The sequence below is a fragment of the Orycteropus afer genome, unplaced genomic scaffold (genome assembly GCF_000298275.1).
Source record: "Orycteropus afer afer isolate SDZICR_OR568_19922 unplaced genomic scaffold, OryAfe1.0 scaffold00154, whole genome shotgun sequence".
Lineage (NCBI taxonomy): Eukaryota > Metazoa > Chordata > Mammalia > Tubulidentata > Orycteropodidae > Orycteropus > Orycteropus afer.
Genome location: NW_006921741.1, coordinates 4,536,475 through 4,545,609, shown reverse-complemented (window position 1 = coordinate 4,545,609; position 9,135 = coordinate 4,536,475).

Below are 9,135 nucleotides of genomic sequence, written 5' to 3'. Positions count from 1 at the left end.
TCACAGCTGGACCAATAAGCAGTATCGTGATAAATGGAGAAAAGGTAGAAGTTGTCAAAAATTTCATATTGGTTCCACAGTCAACACCAATGGAAGCAGCAGTTAAGACATTGGATGATGTATTGCATTGGGCAAATCTGCTGCAAAAGACCTCTTTCAAGTGCTGACGAGCAAAGATGTCTCTTTTAAGACTAAGTTGTATCTAACCCAAGCCAAGATGTTTTCAGTCGCCTCAAATTCACGTGAAAGTTGGACAATAAATAAGGAAGACTGAAGAAGAGTTGATGCTTTTGAGTTGTGGTGTGGTGAAGAATACGGAAAGTGCTGTGGATGGCCAGAAGAATGAACAAACCTGTCCTGAAAGAAGTGCAGCCTGAATGCTCCTTGGAAGTGAGAATAACCAGACTTCATTTCACCTACTTTGGTCATGTTGTCAGAAGGAATCATTCCCTAGAAAAGGATGTCATGCTTGGTAAAGTGGAGGGTCAACGAAAAAGGGGAAGACTCTCAATGAGATGGATTGATACAGTGACTGTAATGATTGGCTAAGGTATACCAAGGATTTTAAGGCTGGCACAGGACCAGGCAGTGTTTTGTTCTATTATGCATAGGGTCGCTATGAATTGGGGCTGACTCAATGACACCTAACAAAACAACTTGTTATTCTGAATTGCACCTAAGCTTAGGACATAAAGTGTATTTTTCATTGTATTTGCAGTAACTAGATTCATGCTTAAAGCTTTATTTTATTTTTGTTTCTTTTTTATTATTTAGTAGAAAGTTATAACATTAGCAAAAGGACAAGTTTCAATCCATGATGGATAGCATTTTTTGAAAAGAAGTCAATGAATCATCTACATAAGAGTCAACTTCTTGAAAAGCAGATCTATTACAATAGAGTTAGAGGTTTAGGATTCATATTTAGAGTACTAAGCCAACCACTTTGTTGTTACTTGCTGTGGTGGTCATGTTTGTGTGTCAACTTGGCTGGGCCTGGTTGAGTGGCTGGCCAGCTGATGGTAGTTATTCCCCATGATGAGACTGGCAATCAACTCCATGGTGGGATCTACCACAAGCAGCTGAGTAGCTGCTTTGGATATGTGGTCCACTTCCTGTATATAAGAAGCAGCTTTGGGAATGATCTCTAGCTTATGGCACTCTTGGACCCTGCATGTAGCTGCATCGTTTTTCAGGAGCCTGCCACGCTCTGCCAACCTTGAAACTTACAATGGACTTGAATTAATGACCTGCCATGTGGTTTGGTAACATCAGAACTGTGCCTTTTCACTTGTCATCCTCGGGCTTGGCAGCCTCAGCAGCCAGCAGCTGTCTGAGTGAAGAAAAGCCTCTAGCTTCAGTTGGCCAGGAGCTGGAGGTAGAGGTGAAGCCCAAGGCTGAGAGGCTTTCACCCAGCCCCTACAGCTTGGCACTTTGAACTTGGACTTAAAGCCTCTAAATTGTAAATGTCTATTTGTTAAGGCCATCCCATTTGTGGTATATTCTTGACAGAGTGGCACTAGGTAACCAGAACACTTGCCACCTAGTTGGCTCTGAATCATAGCAACTTTATAAATGAAATACTGCCTGGTCCTGTGCCAACTCCATGACAGTTTGTCTGATTCCATTGTTTTGGCTATTGTGTCAAAGACCATAGCTATAGTTGAATTGTAATTCACATCAATAAAATGCATAGATTTTAAATGCTTGCTTCCATGAACTTTGACACTTGGATGCACTAATGTAATCACTGTCCAAAACTTCTGTCAGTTCAGAAAGCTCTCTGATTTTCTTTCCAATCAATTCACACACATACATCCTGAGGCAACTCACTTTTTAAATTTTGAAACTATAGGTTAGTTGTTCATCTTGAAGAATTTCATATAAATAGATCATACATACATATGCTTTTTTCCCCCTAAGTTTCCTTTTGCTCAGCATAATGCTGTTGAGATTATTCATGTGGTATGAATTGGTGATTCGTTTTTCTTTTTTTGCTGAATAGTATTGCATTGTATGAATATATCTCAGCTTGTTTGTCCATTTATCTATGATCAGTTATTGCAGATTTTGGCTATTATGAATAATCCTGCTATGAATGTTTATATACAAGTCTTGTTTATGAACATATCTTTTCATTTCTCTTGGGAAAATACCGAGAATGAATTGCTGGGTAATATAAATACAAGTATACAAATCTAAATACATATAACTGTAAGTGATTGGAATGTGAAAGTTGGAAACAAAAAAGAAGGATCAGTAGTTGGAAAATATGGCCATGGAAATAGAAACTATGCTGGAGATCTCATGATAGAATTTTGCAAGATCAGTGTCCTTGTTGTTAGATGCCATTGAGTCAGCTCTTACTCATAGCGACAACAGAATGGAACACTGTTGTGAAACATTAATGAAACATTAATGGCCTATTTGTTAGAAATACATTCTTCAACAACATAAAGGATAATAATACACACGGACCTTGCCAGATACATGTGGATGATATATAGGAATTGGATTGACTATATCTGTGGAAAGATACAATGGAGAAGCTCAGTATCATCAGTCAGAACAAGGCAAGGGTTGATTGTGGAAAAGACCTTCAATGGTTCATGTGCAAGTTTAAGTTGAAGCTGAAGACAACTAAAACAAGTCCATAATAGTGAAAATGCAACCTAAGCTATCTGAAGAATAGACTTGACACTGAACACCAGTGACCAAAGACCAAATGAGTTGTGGGAAGGCATTAAGACATCATACATGGAAAGCAACAGGTCATTGGAAAGATAAGGAAGAAAGAAAAGACCAAAATGGAGGTAAGAAGAGACTCTGAAACTTGTTCTTGAATATAGAGTAGCTAAAGCAGATGGAAGAAATGATGAAGTAAAAGAGCTGAACACAAGATTTCAAAGGGCTACTCAAGAAGACAAAGAAAAGGGTTATAATGAAATATGCAAAGATGTGGCTTTAGAAAACCAAAAGGAAAGAACACATTTGGCATTTCTCAAGCTGAAAGAACTGAAGAAAAAATTCAAGCCTTGAGCTGCAATATTGAAGGATTCTATGGGCAAAATATTGAATGATGCAGCAAGCATCAAAAGAAGATGGAAAGAATACACTGTACCAAAAAGTATTGGCCAACATTCAGCCATTTCAGGAGGTAACATATAATCAAGAACAGATGGTAATGAAGGAAGATGTTCAAGCTGCCCTAAAGACACTCATGAAAAACAAGGCTCCAGGAATTGATGGAATGCCAATTGAGATGTTACAACAAATGGATGCAACACTGGAGGTGCTCACTCATCTATACTAAGATAGTTACCTGGCTGACTGGAAGAGATCCATATTTGTGTTCATTCTAAAGAAAAGTGATCCAAAAGAATGTGGAAATTATCTAACAATTCATTAACATGACATGCAAGTAAAATTTTGCTGAAGATAACTCAAAACCAGTTGCAGCAGTACATTGATAGGAAACTGCCAGAAATTTAAGCTGCATTCAGAAGAGGATGTGGACATAGGGCTACTGTTGCTGATTTCAGATGGGTCCTAGCTGAAAGCAAAGAATACCGGAAAGATGTTTACCTGTGTTTTATTGCAAAGGCATTCGACTGTGTGAATCAAAACAAATTATGGATAACATTGCAAAAAATTCAAATTCCAGAACACTGAGTTTTGCTCATGTAGAATCTGTACATAGACCAGAAAGCAGTTGTTCAAACAGAACAAGGGGATATTGCATGGTTTAAAATCAGGAAAGGTGTGCATAAGGGTTGTATCCTTATACCATACTTTTTCAATCTGTGTGCTGAGCAAATAATCTGAGAACTGGACTATGTGAAGAAGAATGAGCCATCAGGCTTGAATCATGACTCATTAACAACCTGTGATATTCAGATGGTGCATTGTTGCTTGCCGAAAGTGAAAATGGCTTGTAGCACTTACTGATGAATATCATATACTACAGCTTTCAGTATGGATTACACCTCAACATAAAGAAAACAAAAATCCTCACTACTGGACCAATAAGCAGCATCATGATAAATGGAGAAAAGATTGAAGTTGCCAAGGATTTCATTTTACATAGATCCACAATCAAGTCCATGGAAGCTGCAGTCAAAAAATGAAATGGCATGTTGCATTGGGCAAATCTTCTGCAAAAGACCTCTTTAAAATGTTGAAATGTAAAGATATCACTTTGAGGACTAAAGTGCATGTGTCCCAAGCCATGGTATTTTCAATAGCCTCATAGGTATGTGAAAGCTGGATAATGAGTATGGTAGGCTGAAGAAGAATTGATGCATTGAATTATGGTGCTGGCTAAGAATATTGAATATACCATGGACTGTCAGAACAAACAAATCTGTTTGGAAGAAGTACAGCTAGAATGCTCCTTAGAAGCAAGGATGGTGTCTCATGTACTTTAGACATGTTTTCAGGAGGGCCCAGTCCCTGAGGAAGAATATCATGCTTGGTAAAATAGAGGGTCACCAAAAAAGAGGAAGACTTGCAACAGTGAATTGATACAATGGTTGCTACAGTAGGCTCAATCATAGCAATGATTGTGAGGATGGCACAGGACTTTACAGTGTTTTGTTCTGTTATACATAAGGTCTCTATGAATCAGAACCAACTTGATCTTATAAGAATCTGCCAAACAATTTTCCAAAGTGATTGTACCGTTTTACATTCCCACAGCAACATATGAGAGTTCCAGTTTCTTCATCATTATTTGGTATTGCCAGTATTTATTCTTTTAGCCATTTCAGTGGGTTTGGAAGTCCACAAGCTTGGCGGCCAGTTGAAAGGTGTGTGGTTTGACTCCACCCAGAGGCACCTCAGAACACAGCCCTGACAATCTAGTTTTGGAAAATCAGCCATTGAAAACCTAGGAAGCACAGTTCTATTCTGACACATATGGGTTTGCCATGAGTTGGAATGAACTCAATAGCAACTTTGAGTGTGTGTGTGTGTGTGTGTGTGTGTGTGACTTTTAAATATGTGTCAGTTTTTCAAAGTGAAAATTTAAAAGCAGGTTTCTACTTGAGAGATGATAATGATCAATTTAATAAGGAACGTTGTATTAAAATTGTGGACTTCAACAGAGAACAAGCTAAAGAAGGAAGAAGGCAAGAACTGTGTATACTATGAGGCAGTTCTGTAATGAGAAAGAAAATTAGTCTACACCCCAGCTAGCCCACTGCCATGTGGATTGTAAGTAGCTGAGTTGTCTGCAATTAAGTGTTCCTGATATTATCTAGGCTGTATCTATTATACAGTGGAATGAAGACTCCTGGACATGGAGATTTTGTTCTAGTTGGTTCAGTGCTAGGACCTGTATCTCTTTATTTTTAAAATAAGAATTGTATGGGATTTGATCTCTAAGGATCACATTAGTTCCTCATATATGTGACTCCAATGCTTGAATTATGTCTAGAAATATAAATGGACCATATGTAAATTCAATAGATAAAAAGCTTAATTTAAAGACAATATAATTAAGGTGGTAACTTTCCCTTATGAGGATTTGTATTTCTTTTCTAAAGCAATCATCATGGATTTTTTTTGGCTATTGAGACTTCCTAATAAATTTAAAATATAGATTCTTGATGTGAGTCCAGAATCCCACAGTTGAGGTATGGAATGTCTGTCAATCCTTTTAAATTTTATGCAAACTTTTCTATGTATGCAAGTATTTGCGTTTTCTGCAAAAGGCTTCATAGTTTTTATTATATTTCCAAAGATATCCAGCATGAAAAAGAAGGAAAAAAATAGAACCATGGATCTAAAATGTGACTTGACTTTTCATAATGCAACACATACATATCATTTTAGTAATATGGCAGCTGTATAAAGGAAGGTTCAATTGTACCTCAAAAGGCTTACTAAATTATATGGTTCCTTTATTACATAGAACTGTAACAATTTACTGCCTCTGCTCCTTTGCTAACACTACATTTCACAAGCTATTTTTAATATATCCTCAGTTTTCTTTGATCTTGACAAGGTAGAGAGAAAGAGAAATATTCAGACTTTGTAAAGATGTTGCTATTCTGTCATGTCTTATAAGGAGAGTATAAGATGCCAAAACAGAAGAACTGTGGTTGATTCCTTTAATGACGACCACAAAAGGGGGCTTACACTTGGATTCTTTTCTCTGAAATATTATTTCTGTGCAGTGAACTGTGTGTGTGAAGACTTACAGTCTCTTTTTTATTAGGCTAGGACAAATTTTAAGAAAAAGCTACTCTTTATACCTCCTTTAGATAAAAATACACCAATTTCATTATTATTATCTACTCTAACCGCATATCATGTTCTTAAAGCATTTTAGTGTATGATTGTCTCCATGAAATCCCCTGAATTTTTAGAAGTAAATGCTTAAGCCTGACCCTGCTCTGGAGAAACAACCCTGGGTCCAGTGGTTGCTGAAGATAATTCATAATCAGCTCACAATAACCAAATTTTTAAGTTTCAAGGTATTTGGTGACTTCATTGAGTCACATTGAGAGCTTGAAATCATGGTAGGATTATTTACACCATGGAAATCTGCAACTTCTCAGAATCAGGATTCCTACCTCCTAGGAACCTGGCTGTTAAACATTTATCAGCATATCACTCACTGCTTGGCATATAAATTTTTCTGTTAGGATTGCATACTTTGCATGTTATCTATCATTAGAAGTCCCTTGAGAAAATTTAAATAAGGTAAATTTTGAATAAATGTTATCAAAATTCTACCTCTATAAGCACACTTTAACTAGTTTCAACTGGATGCACACACACACACACATCACATAGAATGAAACTCTGGTCTTCAAAGTACCTGTGTGTGCTACCTCTCATTTGGTGTCAAATAAATGATAAGATAATGGAAATAGCACTGAAATGGAGGTCAAAGAACTCAGATTCAAATTCCCTCCTTGTCACTGGTTTTGTGATCTTGAGCAATTACTTCACCGTCTATGCTTCAGTTTCCCTAAGTAATAAAATGAGGTAAAGCTGAATAGAATTTGCTAGTCTCAAAAATTCTGGTATAAAAAATTATCATTTCAAAGGAAAAATGAGTGTTTAAAGATAATCACATGACAAAGAACTAAATTTCATCTAAAATACATTTTACAGCTATAAAACACAAGTGTACACAACATTGCATTTTCAGTTTTTTTCCATTTAAAAAAAAAATAGTAAGTCCCTATGTCCAATGATGAAAGAATCTCTACAGTTCGGTTACTTTCAGGGAAACTCATTTACTTTACAATTTAAATTTGATGAATTCTAGATATCTATTCAGTCAGTTCAGAGTTTCCTTTTCACTTATTTTCTTCTCTTCAGAACTTTGATCTGACTTTGGGAGGTGGGGTTCCTGTAGGAACTTTTGTCTCATTCTGGCATCAGGAAAGAGGTGACATGTCTGTGATCTACAGCATACTGTCTTCCTTCTAAAATACAGTCCCAATTACTCTTCAGTCACTGAACTGATTTTCACTGCATTGGTTACTGAAATTTCTTCCTACTTCATGGCATTCTGCTTACCAGGTTCATGTAGATCACTCTATGTCCCCTCCATCCTAAGTGAGACCTCTCCCAGTGCCGTATCCCACTTTGAACCATTATCACAGCTCTTCTAAGGGATAGAGAAAATTTCCAGATACTTGTCCTTTGCTCTTTTGGGTCCAGTGGTTGCTGAAGATAATTCAGTAGACATGGAGAATCTCCCTCTCATTCTCTTTTTTTATTTTTTTGTTAGCTTTAGCTGCTGTTGAATCTACTGTAGTAGAGGGAGGCTGTTTTAGAAGACTTTTATATCAAGCTTTTTGAATTTTCCAGTGTGAAATGAGAGTCAGCTGTATCTCCAACTACCTAGAGACTGACATATAGTAGGTGCTCAATAAGTATTTGCTGTTTAAATGAATTAATGAAATAAATTTAGTTTAATAAATGAAAATGCTTTTGCTTTGTGCTGCCACTGCCTTTCCCCTGTCAAATCTTTATGGGTTTTCTATCATTTGCCTTCCAACTAATAGCTTTGCCAAAGGATAGTTAAGGTTATAAGCCTCTGTGAGGGCTCCACCAGCATCTAACCTCATGCCACAAATCTACTGTTTTTACTCTGGCTGTACATTTTTCTCTTTGAGGACCAGAAAACAACTTTTTAATTTACTCTGTGTTTTATATTAAATTCTTCCTCTGAGACATCTGGTCCTTTTTCTTGTTGGTGTTCAAATCTTACAGAGTTTAGGACTGGAAAACAAACAAACAAACAAACCAAAAATGATTATGTTCCCCAAAGCCCTGATATTGTTATTGAAAGTATTGTATTTGTTTTTAAGACACTATGGTATGTTATGTTTGTCTACTGTAGACTTCAAAAGCCTGTTTTGGATGTCAAAGTCAAGAATTTGACTCTCCATTTTACCTAAGGGCCATGTATCCAGAAATCTATCACTGGTGCCAGAATAGGGAAATGGGTACAACAAAGAGTGTGTGTGTGTGTGTGTGTGTGTGTGTGTGTGTTGAGTATGTGTGTATGTGTTTGTGCAGCTTAGCTGGTACTTCCAAATACTGTCCCAATATACATAGAAATATTACTAGACATATTTTTCAGCTGTTTCCTTCTGTACTGTTGTAAATCTATATGTAACAAAACATTAGCCACTTTGACAATCTTCACATATACAATCCAGTGACATTAATTATGCTTAGTAAGTTATTCAGCTAACATGCTTAGTACACCTATACCCCTATTGCCCTTGAGTTGATTCTGACTAATTAGCAACCCAATAGGACAGAATAGAACTGGTCCATGGAGTTTCCAAGCCTCTAAATCTTTGTGGAAACAGACTACCACATCTTTCTTCTATGGAGCAGCTGGTGAGTTTGAACTGCACACTTTTCTGTTAGCAGCCAAGCACTTAACTATTGCACCACCAGAAGCCTAACTATTGGTACAGGTGTTTTTAATCAAGGTCCAGGGGTGCTTTGTGTAGTACTTCTTTATTTGTGATGTAAATTAGAATCATCTCTAATGCTACTTAAAAATTATACTGGCTTATGTCCCATTATACACCTGCTCAGTTGGAGTATTCTAGAGTGGGTTTCAGGCATGTATTGTTCATAGGTTCTTTTTTTTTTTTT